The sequence below is a fragment of the Castor canadensis genome, chromosome 1, assembly GCF_047511655.1.
Source record: "Castor canadensis chromosome 1, mCasCan1.hap1v2, whole genome shotgun sequence".
Lineage (NCBI taxonomy): Eukaryota > Metazoa > Chordata > Mammalia > Rodentia > Castoridae > Castor > Castor canadensis.
The window spans coordinates 94,103,653-94,126,920 of NC_133386.1; the positions used below are offsets into that span (position 1 = coordinate 94,103,653).

Here is a 23,268-nt window from a genome sequence, read left to right on the forward strand (position 1 = left end):
ACAATTCTCAAACTTATGATTTTTTTTCTAATCCTGCCTCCTGTCTGTAAAACAAAATGTAATGGGCTTCGCTATTCTATTTTCATATATGTACATAATGTACTTTGATCATATCTCCTCTGCCATGACTCTATGCTCTTGCTCATGCTGGTCTGTATGCTAACAGTACTCTCTCCATCCCTATAGTCCTTCCTTTGTCTCTCTAGGCTGGGCTTCCCTTTTCACTGTATTCTGTGCTCCCATCTCCCAAAGCACTAATGGTACTGAATTGAATTCATATCATTGTGAATCAGTTCTTGTTCCTCTTCTGGGAGGCTTTTTGGGGCCAATGAGATACTTGGTCTTACTCATCTTGCCATCCTCGGCACCAGGCACAAGGCCTGCCACATAAACAGTGCTCAACAGATGTTGAACTGAAAGGCAATTGCAATGACTATACTAAGCTTCAAGAAAAACAATGAAAGGCACAGTTTCCTCTGGTTCTTTGCAGGAATAAAACAACCATGAATAAAGCCCTACCAAATATTTGCTCATGTGAGTTCATCTACCTTATGAATACACTTTGGAAGTTATTTGCTTAGAACCATAAGTCTGTAGAAAGTTTGATCATAATCAGGGTAGCCACAATAGGGTCATTTTTTACATTTGATCATCTCTGCTTATAGATTTTGTTTTTAAGTCTAACATTAGTGCTGTACTGTACTGCCCCAGGAATGTATGGGTGAGAATATACAGGAATGCCCAGTCTTCCCCTCTTAGCACAAACATAGCTTGTCCTTCATAGAAGAATAGACCAAGTTTGCTAATGAAAATGAAATTCCTCATCAGGATCCTAACAACACCTTTGATTGAATATAGAGTATGCCAATGACAGAAAAGATCAATTTTATCGAAACTGCCCAGAGCTATCTCTTATAAATTTTGGAGGAAATGAAATAAGTACATGGCTTACTGTATTTCCAAAAAAGATACTGAAGAAACGTATTTTTTTAGCAAGACTTCCCCATAGGAGAGTAATGGAAGGAAGGGGTTGAACAGACCAAAATAAGTATTTCCACAGTGGGGACACAGAGAAACCCTTTTGAACATCATTAAATGTTATTAATGAAAGACAGTATGGTAAAATAGGTACAGTGTATGTCTGGGGGGGTGGGTGATAACTAGTGGGAAAGGAAAATTAAATGAAGATGAAGGTGAGGGTATATGGTTGATAGACTTCATATACCTATATGGAATAGAACAAAGAAACCCACTACAATTGCTTTAAGTGGAGTAGAGAGGGGGTTGAGGAGGAGAGAGGATGGGGATGATCTACCCAGTGTACAATATAAGCCTAATTGGAACTCTCACTAGGAATCTCCCCTGTATAATGAATATAACCAAACAAAAAATTTTATAATAAAAAGACTTCCCTATATCTGTTTTATTTGTCCATTGCACAATTTAAAATTACTGTTCTGGGAAGTGGTTTCATATTTACCCAATGAGAAATAAAAATGTGATCTAAATCAGGAATAAAACTTTAATAATGTCTCTTTATTATATTATTGTTGTACTGGGGGTACATTGTGACATTTATAAAAGTGCTTACAACATATCTTAGTTGAATTTACTCCTTCATTCTCTTTTATCCTTCTTCCCCCACTTCTTAGATCATAATGTCTTTTTAAATTTTTAAACCATCCCCACCAGCAATATGGGAATTCTAGGCTGTAACATTAATATCCATGTTTAAAGAGATCCCTGGCTACCTTACACAATTTCTTTATTCCTTTTAGCAACTTAGTTCAATTCCTAAACTACCAGTATTATTAAAAGCATCTCAAAGCCAGGTGCTGGTGGCTCGTGCTTGTAATCCTAGCTATTTGGGAGGCTGAGATTGGGAGGACTGCAATTCCAGGCCAGCTCAAGCAAAAATTTTCTCAAGATCTCATCTTAATGGAAAGAAAGGTGGGTATGGGGGCACATGCCTTTCCTTCCAGCAATGGCAGGAAGTGTAAAATAGGAGGACTGTGGTCCAGGCTGGCCTGGGCAAAAAGTGAGACCCTATCTCCAAAATAACCAGAGCAAAAGGGTTTGGCATGTGGTTCAAGAGGTAGAGTGTCTGCCTTTCAAGAGTGAAGCCCTGAATTTAAATCCCTGCATTGACAAAAAACAATTTTTATAAAAAGCATCTTAAATCTTCCTTTGTCTTGCTTTTTTTCCTACTTCAATTTTATAAACTTGAAATCACCAAACAGCTAATATATATTCCATCTTTACTTCTTGAAATTATATTATTTTAATTCCTATGACTTAAATGGCTTTGAAATATATGCATTCTGAAATAATTGGTAATATTATCTGGCTTTAAAGGTCAGCATTAGGGAAGAACACATAGTGTTTCTTTATTTTAAAGCAAAACAAAACTGCATTAAGTCCTAACCTCATAACTTGCCATCATTCCTACATAAAATAAAAGGTAATAAAAGATATACAACCTATAATTACTGTTTCTGATAATAGAAGGTAACAAACCTGTCCAAATTTGTCCTCATTCTGTGAGAGTGTGCCCTATTCTAACAGACAATTGACATTCTGAAGTGTCAATTACTGTGTGCAGTGAGATTGAGATACTATTTATAATTCCTTAAAATGAAAGTAGGGTCTATCTGCACTCACCATTTTAAAATAAGGGTCTATCAGTGAAATTAAGTAATAATTAAATCCCAAATTGTCAGGAAAAAAAATCATGTGTATTTTTTCAGGGGGAGAGGATTGATAGTTTATATTAGATTCTCTCTGAGATTAATAAAAGGCTAAATTCCACTAAAATAAGCAGCACTTGCTTATGGGTATTCCTCTTTCTATCCTTTCTTTCACTTCTTTTAGTATCTTCCAAATTCATTGGAAAGTGCATTGAACTAGAATTCGTAAGACCTGGGCTCTGCCTCAATTCTATTACTACATCATGTGGATTTGGAGGAATAGCATCTCTCTGAGCTTTACTTTTCTATACTAAAATATAGACAGCAATACCCTGAGGTTCCTCCAAACTGAGAAAGGCATAGCCCGACTTTCAAAAAAGCATCTCATTCCTCTCCCCTGAAAGGAGATAGCTATTGAAATAAATCAAGATAACAATCTGAAGATAAAAGAAGAAATCTTTTTAATAGCTAAGACATTTGAAAACTTCATTCTGCAACTGCGTATTGAAAGATGTCAAATCAGGAAAGGAAACGATGTGATCCATTTTGTCGTTGCACAGGAGACCAGCCTGGTTGCCAGTGGTGCTGGCTCCAAGCCTACACAGTGGAATCCTGCCCTTGGTAAGTCATTCTTGCCAGCAGCCTTCTGTCAGTCTTCATAAAACACATCTTTCCACAATTGCATTCAATTTAATTTATGTTATAAATGAAGGGAAGGTTGCCGTCTTAAAATTAGTCACTCCATCTGTACTTTAGAACTACTTCGTATCATTGCTGTTATTTGTTTATGTGCCATCTCAGCCCTGCATTCTAGTTCATCCCATGTGGGGAACATCAGAGCAGTAGTCTTTCTGATGGTTGAGAAGCACAAATAAATGTATTTATGTATGCTTAAAGACCCTGAATATTTTAGTTTAAATGATCTTGCCCAAAATATAACACTTTCTACAAAGACTGGTGTCTTTTCTGTCATTTTCTACTTTCTCTTTCTTTCACTTATCCTCTCAATGAAAGACAAACCAAAAAAATACTATAATGATAAGCAGTATATAGTAGAACTTACTATGTACCAACCATGGAATCCAGCACAGATAAATATTTTCAACATATTAATGAATTAATAAATACATGAATGCAATTAATGCTCACTGCAGCCCTATGAGGTAGGTACTATTGATACCCCATTTTAAAGCTGAGGGAACTGAGGCATAGAGAAATTGTGTCACCCTTGACATAAATGTTAAATGATGGAGCCAGAATTTAACTCCAGATATCAGGCCTCTGAGTCTTGGCTACTGAACACATTATGATTATAGTTGAAATAAAGATAGGACACTGATATTTATTCAAATATCAAAAAGTACTTCTTGAATGTGCTGAAAATATGAAAGCAGATAAGATATAATCCCCAGTCTCAAGAAGCAAATAGTCACTCAGGAGGTGGTGGGGCTGGGAAGAAGCAAGTAGTGAGAAGTGGGAGGCAGAGCCAGGCTGCAAGAAGTGAGAGCTTTAACAGAGATGATGAAACTCAAACCCAGAGAGTGGGCCACCTTGATCCTTGGACAAGCCCATCTTCAGTCCATGAGCTTGTGAATGTAGCACAGTTCCTCGTACAGTGGCCCTCAGGGAAGAGATGGACAGATGGAGCTGCTCAAGGCCAGAGAACAGGACTCATTTGTCTCCTGGCGCTTGGTATCCCTGACTGATGGGTTCTGTCATGGAGAAAAGAGACACTGGGTGAAATGTGAGTAAGGCAGAATAAAAAGAAGCCCTTTGGAGTTTTCTAAGAAGGTTCCAGACAGACTGAATAATGATAGTTCTCTAGATAGGGCTCTGGATGTGTTCCAACCCCATGAATGCTGGCCCTTGATTGTCAAAGCACTGATAAACACCAAAGAACTGACTGTTCCATAGCTATGGCTCACAAGAATCTGGATATTGTAAAGTATTGGATCATCATTCAACATAATCCTTGAGTAGGTGATAATGGTCTCCAAAATGGATATTACCATAAAGAAATTCATGAGCAGCAGACTGGTCTGGGTAGCTCGTGGTTCTAGGGAGGCTTTTGCAGAAAGGCTGATGCTGTGAAGATGCTGAGACTGCTTCCTATGTCTGCACAAGAGAGTGATCATGTATCCACCCGAAAAGACCATGATACCCATAAAGAAGGTTTCCCTGAAGGTCAACAGGATGGAAAATGTGTGCCTTATGTAGTAACTCTGGGATAAAAGAGAACAAGATTCAGTTACATAGGTAATATTGTCTGAGGTCAAATTGGGGATGGCAGTAAGAGAGATTAAGAGGTGACTGCTAATGGATGCATAGAAGACCCACAGGAAAAGAAGAGAACACAGTTGGAGTAGAAGGATTTATGTTTGAACTTTGCTATACGGGAGTTTCTGGGGCTGATGTTAGTGACCTGGATGATTCTTGGCAGACAGGTGGTACAATTGGACAGGCCCCTCACCACCCTGTGTACATAGATAAGGGATTTACATGTGATGACATCCTAACCCCCCTGAAACACAAAAATGTCTGTGGCTATGAATCCTGCCATTAGCAGCATCACTAGGTAGGTTAGGGCCAAGAGGCCAATGAGCAGGTGGGTGAGTTTGAGCTTGTGCTGGAGAACGAATATGAGGATGTGGAAGAGAAGAAGGATGGTATTGGCCAAGAGCCAAGTGCCTACTTCAGAATAAAGAATGTTTCTTATACTAGTAAAAAAAATAAAAAGAAGAAGAAGCAAATAAGTCTATGTTGCACTGCCTAATGTCACAGCCATAGAATTTTTAAACCCATTAAAATCACTGTAAGAAAAGAACAAAGAAAAAAATGGAGGGGATGAACCAGTTTGGGATATGATACATATATACATGGAAATATCACAATGAAATTCCCGGTATAGTATCTTAAACAAACAAATATGTCTTTAAAAAAAAAACGGAGGGGACAGGAAGGTAAAACAGGTCCTGCCTGGGGGTTGGCACCAGTGGGAGGAGGGAAGATATAAGGAAAAGACAAAGGATGGTGAATATGGTGGAAATATATTATGGTACTCATACATGAAAATGGAAAAATGAGACCTGTTGAAACTATTCCAGGAATGGGGGAAGGGGGATAAAGGAGAATGATGGAGGGGGTGAATTCAATGATGATATATTATAAGAACTTTGGTAAACATCACAATGGACCCCCAGTACAATAATAATATGATAATAATTTTTTATTTTAATAATTTAACATAACATTTCAATGAATTTATTCATAATTTATTATATGATTTATAATTTAAATGCATATTATTTTAGTAATTTAAATACATATTATTTAAATTAAATAAATTTTAAAATTCAGTTTTTCAATTGTCCTGGCTATATATTTTTCTCTCCCTTTTTATTTACTGGCATATATTAATTGTACAAAGTGGATGCACTGTGAGACTTCCATACATGCATATGAATCACCTTAATCAAATTCACCCCTTCCACTGCTCTTTCCTCTCCCAGCTGTATTGTGAGTGCTTACAATCATGTGTGACTAGTGGCTGCATATTAAACAGCACATCATTGCTGAAAGTTCTAGAAACAATGCGGGTTGTATTTGTGAGGGGGAATTTCAATAGCCTTGTACCAGTGCTACACAGAATGACAAGTTGCCCCAGGAGCACAGGAAAGGGGCCTAACTTGAGACCACAGACATAGAAATTCTTTCCAGTACAGGTGGTACCAAAGCAAAGATCCTGAATGGTAAGTGAAAATTAGGCAGGCAAAGAGAGGGAATGAGTGTCTTTGCAGAGGAAAGACATTTCTTAACTATTTTCTAACAGGACTCTTTCAGATCAAAAAATCAGTACTTAAGTTGTATCCTCAAAGAACATGAAATATTACGCCAGAATACTTGGGAACCCAGCATGGACATGGATCATGGCATGCAGTGAGGAACTGCCCTGTGCTGAGGCAATGCTAGCTGTTGTCCCACAGTGCAAGGTCTACACATGCACTTACCATGCAGCCCACTAAGCAGAGATTTTTCAACTATCATTTTGTATCACATCACGTGAAATATTACAGGCTATGACCCAGTCCTTGTGGGGTAGTTCTCTGTATTTCTCTTCAGTCTCATTTCTTAGGCAATGAGAGAGTGTCAGAAAGCAGTGACAATTATGAAAATATCAAAGGCTTCTTTGCCCACCATGCCAAGTTCTTAACAGCTTCATGGAGTGCAGTCATATCACTCATTATTTTTATAAGAAAGGATGTTGTAGAATCAGTATTGTATATTGAAATAATAATCTTATGACTTTTCTACCACATTTCAAGGGCATAAGTTTGGAGCTTTCATCAATATGGTAAAATCATAGATATTAACAAGGATTTAATAAGCTGTACACACAAAAAATCATTCTCAAAGGAACACATTTAGAAGAATATTATTCATTAATTCATTGGCAAAGGATTATACGAATTCAAACAGGAATTAGAACTGAATGACTTATGAGACTAACTAGGAAAATATATGAATTTTTATTTCTGAGGTCGTCAGTTTTCATTTTTCTGAGTTGAGTAAGATGAAGGGAATTTTTACTGAAAATAAACTTGGCATATGAGTACATCTTAAACAAAATTGGCCCTATCTTTTCCTTAATATTTATTTACTTGGAAGACCCATTACTACTTTTTTGTTAGCTTTCTATGTTCTTCCTTTTTATATAAAAATGACAAAAGGGAGAGAAGACAGGGATAAAGCCTGAGATTGGTCATTTAAAGTTCATCATATTCTGGAAAAAACTGATTTCATAAAAAGCAAGCATGTACATTTCTAGTTATTGTTTCATCCTACTGTTCTAGAAACCACAAGGAACCTAAAACCATAAATCTTACTGGCCTTTCATACCTTCTGTCTGCTAAGCCTTTGTGGTATACACAATAGTGTCCTATTTATTCTTGCCCTCGATCCACATAAGAGCACTGAAATGTAGACAAAACAATTAACTTCACCTCTGTTTTTTTGTTGTTGTTGTTGTTGTTTATTTGGGGTTTTTTTGTTTGTTTTTTGCAGTACTGGGGTTTGAATTCAGGGCCTCATGCTTGCTAGGCAGATACTCTACTACTTGAGCCACTCTACCAGTCATCACCTCTGTTTTAGAGAGGGAAAAATAAGTCTCAGAGAGGATTACAATGGTGATCCAAGACCACCATATAACTGGCCTTCACCCCATTCTTCTGACTCCTTATTCAATGCTCTTTTTCACTCTGAGTCAATACATTTAGGGAAACAGAATAGCAACTGAGCTAATCCTTGTCACAGAAGGTCAGCCTATCCTTTCTGTGGACTCAGGGGGAGACCCAGTCACTGGAGCTCTTACAATAACTACATTACCTGCCTGGAAGTTGTGGTAGTGATTGGATAAACAACACTACCTCTGAAGAAAAACATTCAACCTGGGTACAAAGGGGTGGTGCTTGTACAAATTCTAGGAAAGGCAGGTTGCATTAGTCATTTTTGTGTTACTGTAATAAAATATCTGAGATGTTAAACTTATATGAGAAGAGGGTTACTTTTGCTGAAGATTCTACTTCAAGATTGGGTGACTCATTGCTCTGGACCTCTGGCAGAGCTGCACACCACAGCGGGCTTGCACAATGAGCCAGGAAGCAGGAGAGAGAGACTGAGAGAAATGGTAAGGGCCTACCATCTCCTTAGAAGACATGCCCCAATGACCTAAAGACCTCCCATGAGACCACACCTCCTGGGATTCTACCATCTCCCAATAGCATCACTGTAAGGACCAAGCCTTTAACCCAGGGGCCTTTGTGGGGGGCACTCACCCACATAGCACAGGTCTTCTGCACTAGGAAGATGAGCAGGGAGTGCTGGAGAGGTGAGAGGCATTGTAAGCCTGGAAATCATGTAAGCAACACACTTTTGATACTACTCCTACTACTCCAAGACATGTGTCCTTATAGCATAAGAAAAGGTCAGAGAAAAGAATGCTAGAGCTGTAGAATATCCTAGAAATCATGTCCTTCAACCTCTTTATAAAGGACGATACTGAAGCTCAAACATGTTCTGCCTCTTTCAATGTCCTAGAGCTCAACAGAGCCAGGCGTAGAACTGGCATCCATTCCCTGACTCTAAATGCACTGCTTTCTTGCACAGACTCTAATTCAGCATTAACCAGACTGCTCCACAGAGCTCCACTGTCTTCAGAAATGTAAATAGATACTCCTATCAATGAATCAAGCAAGCAAATAATGAGATGTGAAGTTCTATATGCAAGTAAGTTTGGGAAATGCAACATTAACAATTTTGAAAGCTTTTACTGCACAAGTTCTCAGAGCCTTTAACATGATAATATACACTATGTATTTCTCAAAGCCACTGCTACATTGTATATGATTTCCTTAAACTTTTTACCATGAAACCTTTTTTTGAGGAAAACCTATTACCATTACTGTCACATGGTATTAAATTTCCACAGTATAAAGTTGGGAAAACGCAGCTCTAATATTATGAGATGTTCTCAATGGAATTTTGAGTGACTTTTTTAATGTTTGAAAAAGGGAAAGAAAAGGAAATAGCTTCAGCTTCTGGCAGTACAACTCTCTACAAAAGAACTAGAATACAATTTCATTGAATTCTTAGGCTCTTAGAAAGCAAGAAAACACTTAAAGGGAGTAATCTCCAACTTCCAAAAAGAACCCAGGAGCTAAAACCTGAGCACGGCACACACATGTACACACACACACACACACACACACACACACACACCTGCATGCACAGGAAGAAGGAAGGAGGGATGCCTTCGGGAGACCTGTCCATTTCAGTGCTGCAATCAGGAGACTGAGCCTTGAGGCACAGGTGATGAGGACAAGCTGAGTCTGAGACTGAATTAAATTACAGACCTGATTAAGATGCTGAAATGATCACAGGTAGCAGATCCTGGCATCTAGCAGAAACAAAGAGAAATTCTCTAAGGAGAATTTAACATAAGCCTTAGATTCAGCACAGATTTGAACAGATCAATCTGTGCTTACATCAACATCACCGCAATAAGAAAACAAATAAAAATGAGTACAAGTCAGCAAGGAAAAAGGAAGATTTAAGCTGCCAGGAATTTCAATTACAACAATCATAAGATAAAAATTATGAATTTTTATGAAATAATTGTGTAATAATTTTATGAAAATGATGAAATAATTGCATAAATAACATTTTTTAGAAAACATTAAAGACTGAACTTTCACTTCTAGGGTGATGGAGTAGACATGCTTTTTTTCTATTCTTTCCATTAATTACAATTTAAAACTTTGACCATTTTATATATATATAAATATACTTATATGTATATAGTCTCTCTCTATATATATAGTCTAATATTTATGTCTCAGAGTTTGAGACTAAGAAGAGACAGGGGGTGAGGCTGAAAAAGCACACAAAGAAAAAATGACTAAAAAATTTCACAAATTTGGCAAGACACAGAAACCTGCAATCAAACAAAATAAACCCCAAAGAAATTTACAAGAAGAAACATCTTAATTAAACTTTTAGGAGCAGGGAGAGGGAGGGAGCAGGGAGGTAAGGGAGGGGGCAGGGGGAAGGGGGGAGAAATGACCCAAACATTGTATGCACATATGAATAAAAGAAAAAAAATAAAATAAACATTTAGAAACCAAACACAGGACCGGGCATAGTGGCACATGCCTGGCTATTTGAGAGGTGAACTTCAGGAGGATCACAGTTCATGGCCAGCCCCAGTGAAAAAGCTTATAAGAACCCCTTACTCAACAAACAAGCTGGACATGGTGATACACATCTATAATTCCAGCCACAGGGGAGGAAGGTAGATTGCTGTCCAAGGCTGGCCTTGGGAAAAAGCAAGAGACCCTATCTGAAAAATAATTAAAGTTAAAAAAAAGAGGGGAGGTGCTGGAGATGAAGCTCAAGTTGTAGGGTACCTGTCTAGAAAGCAAAGGCCCTGAATTCAAACCCCAGTACCAAAAAAGAAAAAAACTCTTGAAAGTAGCCAGAGAGCTAAAAATCACTTCTTACCTGTATGGGAGAAACAGTTAGGATGACAGCAGATTTCTCACTAGATGTCACAAGAACCAAAGGAAAGTGACATAATATTCTTTCAAGGAACTGTCAACCTTGCCTCCTATACACAGCAAAGATAGATAGATAGATAGATTTATATATATATATACATTTTTTTTCACTAATGAAAAGAAATCAATACATTCTCTAATGAAGGCAGTAAAGGAACACTAAGAGTTGTCACCAGCAGACCTTCCTTATAAGAAAGGCTAATGGGGGTTGGGAATGTGGCTTAGGGTAGAATGTGAGCTTAGTATGTGTCAGGCTTTGGATTCAATGTCCCACAAAAGAAAAGCTAATGGAAAGTCTTCAAACAGAAAGAGAATGATCAAAGAAGAAACCCTGAAATATCAGCGAGTGAGAGAGAAGTAACCTTGAAATATCAAAAAGGAAGGAAGGATACAATAGGCAACAATATGGAAAACACCATATCTTTTCCTTCTCCTCTTAAGAGTTTTAAATTATACTTGACAGTTTTAGCAAAAGGTAAAATAAATGGTGATTCTAAATATATTTACAGAATATATTTAAGACAATTATAATATAAATAGAAAAGGATCATAAAAGAAAGTAAGATTTCTATATTTAGGGCTGGCAGAGTGGCTCAAGTGGTAGAATGCCTGCCTAGCAAGTGTGAGGTCCTGAGTTCAAACCCCAGTATCAGTAAAAAAAAAAAAAAATCTATATTTCACCTTAACTAATAAAATGATGATAGTGGTAGATTGTTAATGTTTTGCTTATGAAATGAATAGTTAGAACAACTAAAATAGCTTATCTCACTCAAAAATACTATAGACACACCAAAATGGAATCCTAAATAACACTCAAATGATGCACAGGCAGGTGGGAAAGAGAAAGAAGAGAAGCTGAAAGCAAAGAAAACAAAAGCTAAAATGACAAACTTAAGTCTACAAGTGTCAACAGTTGCATGAGATGTAAATAATCTAAATATGTTCATCAAAATAGAGATTTACAGAATTAATTACTTGAAACTCAGCCCAACCATGTGTAAGAAAATCACTTCAAATGTAATAATATAGGTATGTTGAAAATCCCCTAAAAGGAAAAAGATATCTCATGAAAACAATCAAAGAAAGCTATATTACATCAAAGTAGACTTCACAGTAATGAAAATTCCCAAAGACAGAGAGGAACACTATACGTGATGAAACAAAAACAGATAGCTAGCACTAAAGGAACAGATAATCCACAATTAGAATAGGAAGCTTCAACAGCCCGCTCAAGTCAATAGAATGACTACACAGAAAGTAGCAAGGGCATAGAAGAATTCAACAACATCAGCCAACACTGTCTAACTGACTATTTTCTTTGGGGAGAAAATATTTTCTCTGGGGATAAAACCCTGGGTCTTCCACATGCTCAGTGTTCACTCTGCCATTGAGCCACACCCCACAGACCTCTAACAGACATTCCACCCAGCAAAATACACAATGTTTTTCAGCATCTACAGAACATGTACTAAGATAGCCCACCCATGGGCCATAAAGAGAACTCAAAACCTTTAAAATAATTGAAATCTCAGAGTGTGTTCTCCAACCACAACAAAATCAAGCTAGAAATCGATGTCAGAAAGACAATAAGAAGATTGGCAGACATGTATAAACCAAACAACACATTTGTAAATATCCACAGGTCAAAGAGGTAGCCTCGATGAAATTTTTAAATTACACATTGAGCTGAATAAAAATTAAAATACTATATCAAAATTTGTGAGGCATGGTTAAAGCAGTGGTGAAAAGGAAATTTATTGCACTAAATGCACAGATTAAAAAAGAAGAAAAGTCTCAAATTCAATAATTTAAGCAAACCCCAACTCCAAAACTTAAAAAAACAGAAAACAAAAAAAAAGTGAGAAGGAAGGAGATAATAAAAATAAATTGCCAAAGTCAAAACCAGAAAAGCAAACAAGAAGATAAATGAATCAAAAAGTTAGTTCCTTAGAAAAATTGATGAAATTCACAAACTTTTAGCAAAACTGACAAATTTTAAAAAGAGAATGAGAGAAGATGCAAATATAAACACCTGTGCCTACATATTACTGGTAGACTTATTCCTGATTACCAAACCTGGAGTCAGTTCCAACGTCCTCCAACAGATGAATGACTAAACAAACGGTGGTACATCTGCATCACTGAATACTAAAGAGCAAAGAAAAAGAATGAACTTTTGATGCATGAAGCAACCAGGGATGAGTCTCCAGAGAATTATCAAGTGAAAAGGGCAGTCCTGAATGTTGTATAACACATTCCATTTATATAACATTCTTAAAAATGACAAAAATTAGTGATTTCTGGGGGCCGAGGAGAGGGATGAGGTGGAAGGGAAGCGATTATCTACAAGAACCACGTGAGGGATCCTTATGGTGACGAAAATGTCCAGGAGAGGCCAACCTGAAAGCCAAGACTCTACTGCTCTGCTTGAGCTTGTATCAATGCCAGCATCCTGCATGCCGTATTGTCCCATAGTTCTGCAAGATGTCACCATTATGTAATAGCTTGTATTATCTCTTATAACTGCATATGAGTCTATAATTATCTTACAGTTACCATCTAACTAACCATCTAAGACAAGGAAATAAAAGAATGAAATAAAGGAGAGATTATTTTTCAAATGTTCAGAAAAGTTTAAACATTAAGTGCAACTTTCAGTATCATTTTGCTCCCTTTTCATCACCAAAATTCCTCTCTAAGGAGTGAGATGCAAAACTGGCTGCTCTAGGTTTACCTGGAGGGTAAATGCACCCAAATGCACAGAACTGGCTGTCCTCCTTACAGTTGTACTAAAACCCTTGCTACAAACTTAAAACAAAAAGCTTCTACTGGTCCCCTCAGTATTTATCTTTCAAACTCAGTTTTCCATAAATTATGTCCACTGAAAATTAAGTTGCTTCTGGAAGTTGCTAGCAATGCCATATGTGGGAATTTTTGCACTCCTCACTGTCTGAAACCCCAAAGAATAATTTCTAAAAATTCCTCAACGTGCTCTGTAGGATTCAAAGTGACCTCAGAGGCCCAGACCTACCATGCTATGACCAGTAGAGTTCATTTATTAGGAAGAAAAATTCAAACAGAGCAGCAAGGCTCGATTTTCAGGCTTCTTCTTCACTTGTACACTGAATATCTAAGAGCCGTTAATCAGAGATCAGAGATGGGAAATCCTAGGGGAAAAACAGCTCTCACCACATCATGGTCAAACTTCTCTATTAGAACATTTCCTTCGTGTACAGAAACCAGTCTCGTTCACAACACCAACTCCATCATCTTGCCTTCCTTTGTCTTTTCAAGTCAAATCTCTAGAATTTTCTAAATTAGAGTCAATCAAGATCTGACGTTATAAATGACACCAGGCATGCGTTGATGCCAACATTCACGCTCCTCTAGGGCAGCAGACAGGAATTTGGTCCCAAGTACAGCTGGACAAATGGACGTCATGTGAGAACACACACATATGAAGGTTGTTGCTTCGCTGATGCTATCACACGAAAAGGGACTGAATTTCACAAATGCCTTAGCTATACGCCATGTTCCTGACAGCCCATGAAGCACACATCAATATCCAAGGGAAAAGGGATTGAAATATAAGTCTTATAGTTTAGAATGTTTTGTTTTCAGAATAGAAGTGTCTATCTAGAAATAAAACTCCTTTTTGTTCCTAAAGAAAAGACAATGGAAGGAGCATCTTTTATTTTTTGTCACATTTCAACAACATACTAAGCAAAGTAAGGAGACAGTGAGTTTTATTACAGAAATAATAAGTAGCTCATATTTGGACTTAGAGCCCCTTAAATGTACTCATCAGGGGTTTGCAGTTCTTCTTCATGCTTATTGTACTGTGGAAAGTTTAATATTTATTCAAGGAGTTACTAAAGAGCATGACTAGGTCTGAGTCTAATTATCTGTGTAGCCACATATTAGCTTCATGTCTTTGAGCAAATCACTTTTTCCCTCCCAGCTTAAATTCCCAAATGACAATTACCTGCCTTTCCTACTTCTTGAAGGCTGTGCCCAAGCAGATCTCTATTTCACACCGATAATACTGAATTATGCATTTCAATCTCTTTCTAGTCCATGCTACAACATGAATTCATTGGTTTATGCTCCAATTCAAAATACCATGAGAAAGAAATGCATATTTCTCTATCTCAATGATTGACAAATTATGTCCACTTAAAATAAAATCATGGTAGTAAAGGTTTCAATTCAAAATCATTTCTTTAAACAGATGGCAAAGAAATGTGGTATGTGGGATAAAGTGCAGATAAATGACTAATAGGAAAAGATCATTTAGTAGAAGAGTCCTAGGAATGAGGATTTGAAAAAGACTGTAAAGAACATTTGGTCCAATAAAAAGAATTTGCAGCAGCCAGAATGGGTGGTTTAGGGATGGTAATGAATACTTCATTTGATTAGTTCCAGGCATTTTTGGCAGTTTTTTCTTTCCTGGGTAGCTTTTTGAAATGTCTTCTTCAGGGTGACCCAGTTTTCCTTCTAACTGCCAAACTTTGATCCTAATTCTGCCTGGTGTTGTAAGATAGAAACAATTTCTTTTCTTACCAAAAGTTTGTCCAGAGTTGGCAGACAACTGGTCTATCTTCCTTAGCTTTCTCAAGCACAGGTTCAACAACTCCTATGTGAAATTCTTGCCATGCTCAGTCTGTTCATCATAAAGTAGACTGAACCATTGGGTGCTGCTTTAAAGCAGCCCACAGAGAGCAGCATATGATTTTAGGAAAAGCATATTATTGACTGTCAGAAAATTTGAAGGTGGGTCTTAATTCTAGCAGTTTCTAAATGTGTGACCCTGGAGAATTCCTTTAACTTCTAACTTCTTATATTGCCCTTGGATGGTTTGTTATCAACATTATACCAATTTTGCCAAAGAAGTTGGGTAATATGTCACTTTTCATCACCATGACAAAATACTTGAGTAAATCAACTTGAAGGAGGAAAGAGGTTTTTTGGCTCATGATTTCAAAGGTTTTAGTCCATAGTCAGCTAGTTCCATTACTTTTAGACCTGTGGCAAGGCAGAAATATTATCATGAAAAAAGATTACGGAGGAAGGTTACTCACCTCATGGCAACCAAGAAGCAGGGAAAGAGAGAAAGAATCCAGGGACAAATACACATTCAGAGATTCACACCAGTGACCCACTTCCTCCAACTAAATTCTCCTCCTAACAGCCCATCGAGCTATGAATTCTTGACATGGATTAATTCATGGATGAGGTTAGTAACTTCGTGGCCCAATCACCTCTCAACAGCACCACCAGCAGGGAATTAAGATGTCAACACATGAGCTTTTCAGGGACTGCTTCATATGCTTAATATGCTTTTCCTTCTATAATCTGGAAAGGTTCGTATATGAAGTATGTCTCAAGTAGCAAGTAAAGTTCCATAAAGTGATAAATAACATTTTACAGACTTCTAACAGATAAGAGAATATCCCTCTCTAACCTATCTTTTTATCAATATTAACAAAGAATTATCGAGCCACTATTCTAGTTAGAATATTATAAGTCCTTAATAGGCACGGTAAGATTATAAGATAATTAAAAGGGGATATTAACTGAAAGAAGCTCTAAGGGTAAAGTTTTCTTATACTTTTTACCATAATCCAATTTTATATAAACACATAAATGTAACAAAAATTACACAAAATATACTCTTAATACATGCAATGAACCATGAAATTTTGTATTCTAATTGAGTCTCTCTTTTTTATAAAAAAATTTCTGCTATGATTGACTTGGTTAATTTTATGTCCATTATTGTGTCACCACGTATAGTTTTTAAAATTCTACTTAGTGGATCTTGGGATTTTCTTCAGAACCAGCCATTAATTCTCTATGTGACCCAGATTACTTACCTTCTCTGTGTCTGTTTCCTATAAAATGCCACCGAGATTATAGACTGCTGAAAGTGTAAAATGAGACACACGTTTTAGGATTATTGTGAAGGGGGCAAAAAACGTAAGAAAAGTAATGTTTTATTCAAGGATTATTATGAGGCCCATAACTGCTCTCGGAATTGGATTTTGTATCATAATACAGAAATGTAGAATAGAAAAATAACTTTAAATGATGAATTTAAAAGAGTAAGTAAAACATGGAACTACCATAAGGCCTAGAAATTGCACCCTTGTGTATTTCTCCCAGAGAAATAAAAATGTGTGCTCACACAAAAACCTGTTCACAAATATACATCATAGCTTTATTTGTAATAGCTTGAAATTGGAACCAGCCCAGATGTATTTAGGTGCACTGTTAAACAAACTCTGATACAGCCCCACACAATGGTACACTACTTACCAAAAAAAAGGAACAAACTAGTGATAGATATAACCGGTAGGATAAATCTCCAGAATTATGCTGAGAAAAAAAAGTCAATCCCAAAAGATTAAAGACTATATATTTCCACTTATGGAACACTTTGAAATGACAAAATTAAAAATGGAGGACGTGCTAGCAGTTGCCACGGTTGGAAGCAGGGCAGGCTGGCAGAGGGGAGTAAGTATGGTCACTAACGACCCAGAGCATAGGTCCTGTGGGGAAGGAACTCTTCTGCATTTTAACTATCACAGAGGCTACAAAAGCCTACATTTATGATAAACTTGACTAAAACCAAATACACACAAACACACAAAAATGAGTACATGGAACACTGGGTAAATCTGAATCAAAGTGATGAATTGAGTCACTCTCAGTAGCCTCATTGTGGTGCTGGAGCATAATTCTGCCAGTAGTGGGAATGGCACCAAGTCATGTGGAATTTTTCTAGATATGGCTTACAACTGGAGATGACTATAATTATCTCAAAAAATATCAACCTAAACATGATTATACACAAGTTGTGGTCTTCCCCTCCACAAATGCCCCTTCTGCATGAGCACACACAAACACACACACACACATATCTTCAGATTAGGGTAAGCTCTCCCCAGATGGTCAGTTGGACAACTTGAAGACCCAAGGCAAAGAAATCCTGTCTCTCTTTACACAATTACCACCACAGTCCCTGTAGACATCGTGGTCAAACCTGTCCCTGTTCCTTCTACTCTTGACTAGGAACAGTCTGTGTTTCTTGCCCACAAAATTCATTACTTACTTATTAATTTAAAAAGAAATCTGCTTGAAAAAAATAAGACAATTAGCAGAATTGTGGTTTGGCGTGTTGTATCAATCAAGCAATCTAGAAATCAATGTGATCAAGTCTGGTGTGCAAAGGTTTCTTTCTGACTGGGTGCTGAAGAATTAACTTTTCAGGAAAAGAAAAGAGCAACAGAGAAGGCAAAGCGTGTGCATGGGACATAGGCAGAGTGTTGTCAGATTCTGCAGGGTCTTGAACTTCATTTAAGAAAGAGTTATTTTGGAAAGGTATCCTGGATGGCAATAGAGGAGGGGCAAAGATAGTGGACCCTAGAACGAGACCCCAGACCACCCCAAAGTGGCTGCCAGTGCCAATGTACCCCTTGCTTGTTTCCTGTGGGTAGAGGGATTAGTCCAGGAATTGAGAGTACAAAGTTGGAAACTTAGTTTTTCTTCACAGGTACTTTAAGCAGTCCTGCTCTACAATGGACATGCAGGGGCAAGGGAAGGAGGGCCTGGAACATCTAAGAAAGAAAAATGAAAATCAGATGCAGTTTGGGCACCTGATTTGAAGAAGTGTTAAAAATGTGAAGAAAAAAGATTAACTTTATCACTGGGAAAACATTTCCCCCACAATGTACCATGGAAACTTCTGAGAAGAAAAGTAAGAATTCAATTCCTCTTTCCATTCCAGATAGGACTGCTATTATTTTTTGAGAGAACATTAACCGAACAAGGAGTTTTTCAAATAAACACTCAGTGAAAGAGAGAACAGGCTTAACTGATTTTTTACCATTAAAAGATTTGGATGCTTGAAGTATTACATAAATCATCCTATTATTTCAGGCAATGAAAAGACTTCACACCCATCCATTTATTTCTGATTTGATTTCCCTCCATGAAATTTCTTTGTTTCTGAAAAATATTTGTGATGCTGCATATATAACTCACATTAATCAAGGAACATATTTTAAAAGTAAGGTTTAAAGTATTTTATTTAGAGGAAAAAAAAGCTGGCCTCGTATACTACTTAACAGTTTGCAGCTTTTCACCAGCCATCTAAAATTCATTGTCCATAGAAACTTAGAAAGGTAAGTTCTCAGCACAATGGATAATTTGTGTCTCTTCTCCTAAAGAGCTTATTTGATAAGTGTCAGAGTGGATGAACTCTTGTTGGTGTCACACTGCTTACAGATTGCAACTTGAAGGAAAGGCCATTGGTCCTATACTCCAGAGTAGTTTTTACACAATGAAATAAACGTGACTGAATCCTGGAACGAGTGAGAGATGACACTTTGAGGCATTATCCCTCTGTGAAGGTGGGAATCAGTATTTATCTCTTTCCTGACACCCTCCACCCCATCAGGTAGATGCTTAGACATCAGAGAAAGGCAGGAGTAAGCTCTCCAGCAGAAATCCCAGTTTTAGTCGAAAAAGCCTAAGGGGAGATGGTTGAGCAGGCACATGTATGAAGAAAGATGGATTTTTCTCAGGCTAAGAGAGGTTCCTCAAAGTGGAAAGGAGGAAAAAAGAAAATAGACAGCAGGATCCCCAAGAACAAAAGAAGAGATGTTCAGATGATCAGACTCAGAAAGATCGGCTACTTTGTATGTCTAGTAAGACAGTATCACAGACAGACCAGGAAAAGATTCCCATGCTTAAAAAATGACACCAAGCAGCAGAAAGTGGGACCTGAAGAATGTATGGGCTCCAGGATTATGAACACCTCAGTGGCAATATGGAGGCCAGTGACCATTCTCCCTCCTCTGCCTCAACTTCTTGAAACTAGGTAGGATCTGGTATAATGGAACAATACTTATATGGTCCTGTGGGGGTGAAATCCCAAAAGGGAGCTAGTGTAAAGCCTCTCTGCTCACTTCCAGCAGATAGAAACTTTAAATCAAAAAATCAATCATTGAATAGAACATTTCTTGCCTATCTGGATTTATGGACTGGTATTCACCACAGCACAAATAATACACACAGAGTGTATATTAAATTGGTGCTAGATCATTACTATCTACCTTTCATTATACAATAAATATAATGTGCTATGACACTAATTTCTGTAGATTTCCAAATTTATACCATCCTTAAAATGATTTGTATTAAGGGTAAAGCACTATATGTATAAGTGCATATATGGTTTAGGTATGGATTGGTGCTAGGGAAGAGAGATGTCAGGGGAAAACAGATCAACCCTTGACTTATTGAATTCAGGATCTGGGTGCACTCCAAATAAGAAATTGTTCTCTCCACTTTTTCATTATGGTGGCCTAGGAAACTCTTATTCATAGACTATCACTATAGTCAGAATAATTTGCTTTCCCTGCCAGATATGTTTGAGTCTCTCACATTTGCCAGTGATAGCTTTCTCTTTTATATTTTACTCCCAAAGAGATGGCTTCCCAGGGTGATCCAGACTAGATATAGCAAACTTTTTTTCATTTACTTTGTACCCAGCCAGATATACCTACAAACGTATCATCTTCCTCCACACACTATCCTCAAAACCAAAACACACTTGGAAATTCTAAATAGACAAATCAAAAATTAATTAAGAACAATAACAAAAAGAATGAGAACAATGGAGATTTAACCTGCTTTCTTCCAGGCTTGTGAATTCATTACAAGTGGGAGTGGTTTTAATTCGAAACGCAAAACCCTGGGACAAACAAAAAATTCAGACCCCAATTTCAAAGGAAGCTATTCAAATCAAACAGACCTAATGAGAGTCAGCCAGCCTATTCAACTCCCATTAGCAAAAAGAAACAAATCTATCAGTGCCCAGGAGTTAAGAAACAGGAGAAAATGGAAAAGCACCTCAAGTTTAGATGTAAAGCTATAGAGATAAAGCAACAATACTGTATCTATGGTAGTAGGCTTAAATCCTATTAGCTTTGTCTAAAAATGTAAAAGCAAAGCAGAAACAAAGGTCCAACTTAATTAAAAAGTGGCATTATCATGGCAGGGGAAATGGTCTTCATAATATAACTGTTCCCCTAAGCCTTGACCCAAAATCATGCTTCTCCCATGCTGGTTGTACTTCAGAACCTCAATCCTGACATTCTAACTCCCCTTCTTGCCCTTGCTCTTTCATTTTCATTTTTGTTTTAAGTTTTCTTGATAGAAACATTCTTCCAAATGTCTAGATTTCTGTCAGTCTCACCTAAAGCTAGGCTTACTTGTGAGTGAAGCAGCTATCCATCAAAAGCTGGGATTCAGGAATGCCAGGAGAGGCATCATCCACAGTGCCTTTCCTGCTCTTCCTTTCTCTCTCCCCAACCTCTCCTGAAATACAACCTCACCAATCCCACAAAGTCTAGAATTTTCCCCAGAGCAAAATGATTACATTCGAAATCCCTGGGGAAGGCAAATACCTCAGGATGGGGGTGGGGAGAAGATTAACATAAGACACAATTTTCCTTTCATAGAAGTATGAGTAGGGTACAAGAAAGAGTTAGTGCTCTGACTGGGGAAAGGGAAATGAGCTGACCAAGGGAACCTGCTGGGAGTACCTCAGTGAGCACCTCTAGACCTTCACAGTCATGTTCCAGAGCACCTGGCAGGCACTCAAGCCTTCACTCTCCAAGGAACTCATTTATCTCTTTAGGGGAAAGGATGTACAGTAATAAGAGAACAGGCTTTGAATCAAAAGACCTAGGTTAGAACCATTGTCCTGTCACTTACAAACTGTATAACCATCTTCTCACCTGCACAATATGACACACATGAGCAAGTCATACAGTTTTAAGGACTCAACAGGTAATGGCTAGTATCTACTGAGCACCTGCTATATCCCACATGCATATCTGGATGATATCAGTTCTTCTCAACCTTTAATGTGCACACAAATCACAGAGGCATTGTATCTAAGTCGGTAGATCTGGGGTGGAGACTGAGGCACAATATTTCTAGCAAGTTCCCAGGTGATTCTGCTGTTTCTGCTGCTCCTGCTTTGCAAGTCAGACTTGAGTAGCAAAGGTTGGTATCATTGAATCTTCACCTAGGAAGGCAGACCATAATTATTTGCACAAAGCTCACTGTAGATGGACTGGAAAAAAAAAGGCAAAAATGTTAATGATACAGGTTTTTTGGGTTTTTTTATTGGTCTGGCTGTACGACTTCTTCATAGTACTCCAGGTGTAGATCCTATGGCCAGCAGCATCAGCCTCATCTGGGAGCTTGTTAGGAAGGAAGACTCTCAGGCTTCAGGTTGGACCCAATCTGCATTTTAATAAGATTTCAGGTGATTCACATGCATATTAAAGTTTGAGAAGCACTGGAATAAAGGATTAGTCTCCATTTTTGAATAGGTGTCCCTATCATTAGCTAGATATTTTCTTTCTGTGCAATTAAATTTTATATAAGATTAAAATTTATAATTTTCTGTAACAAATTAAAACAATGAAATTAATCTATACACACCCATGGCCCCAACACAAAGTAGCCTGACCTACTACATTTTGTAATGGGCTCCATTGTGTTTGGCACGGAGGCTATTTCACTTTGTTTTGCAGATGCTCTTTTTTGAACTCAAGTAGAACCACACTTGCATATTGTTGACAACATATTGTGACCACACAATGTCATAGAAAAGGTTGTAAAGTTAACAAGCAGAACCTTGGCAAAACATTGAGAAACTGACCATGCCAGCCACTTCCTGGAACAGCTAGCTGAACCAAAAAAAACAAAATGTCAGCGGTACATTCCCTCTGCATCTTAAATGCTTATAAACCCCGACCCTAACCTCATTCCAGGATGATAACTCTTAGTATTGGCCCTTTTCCTCCCTTTGAAAGTGAATAAAGCTTTGCTTCTGCCTCAATTCCTATTTTTCTGTGAATTCTTTCATACCTTAAGCACTGTCCTCAAGAACTGGGAGCTAACAAACCATGCCTTGTAACAAATAGAAAAAGTCTTCCTAATCACACCCTCTTTTGAGAGAATGGCTGAACAGCACTCTTTCCTAAGATGTAACAATTTTGACCACAAAAAAAAAATCACTCACAGGAAAGTAAAAGATAAATAAATGATAACTTTCAAGATAACTTAATGTCCTACGAGTTATGAAGTGTGTGGAAAGCTACTAAATAAATCCTCCTACTAGGTTAATGGTTCTTGAAATTCAGTGGGAATTACACATGTTCTGTCTTACACATCAGCAAGGCTGTTCTCCCTCTGAGAGAGTCTCACCTATAAAGGATGCTTGGGGGAAGTCTGGAAGCTCAGACTCTGATACTCATTTAATCACAAGGTTGTGAAATGTTTATGTGCAGAGGTAAAGAAAAGGATATAATAAAGATTTTTAAAGGAAAGGAGTCTTTTCCACATTTTTCTGAGTTCTAGAAACTACCACTGGGAGAGCAACTTCT

General features: G+C 37.6%; 1 pseudogene; it reads right to left on the reverse strand.

The window, feature by feature from the left end:
• Window positions 1-4,402: 4,402 nt before the first annotated feature.
• The window catches only part of LOC141421716 (vomeronasal type-1 receptor 48-like), an 87,004-nt pseudogene continuing 68,138 nt past the window's right edge, over window positions 4,403-23,268 (reverse strand).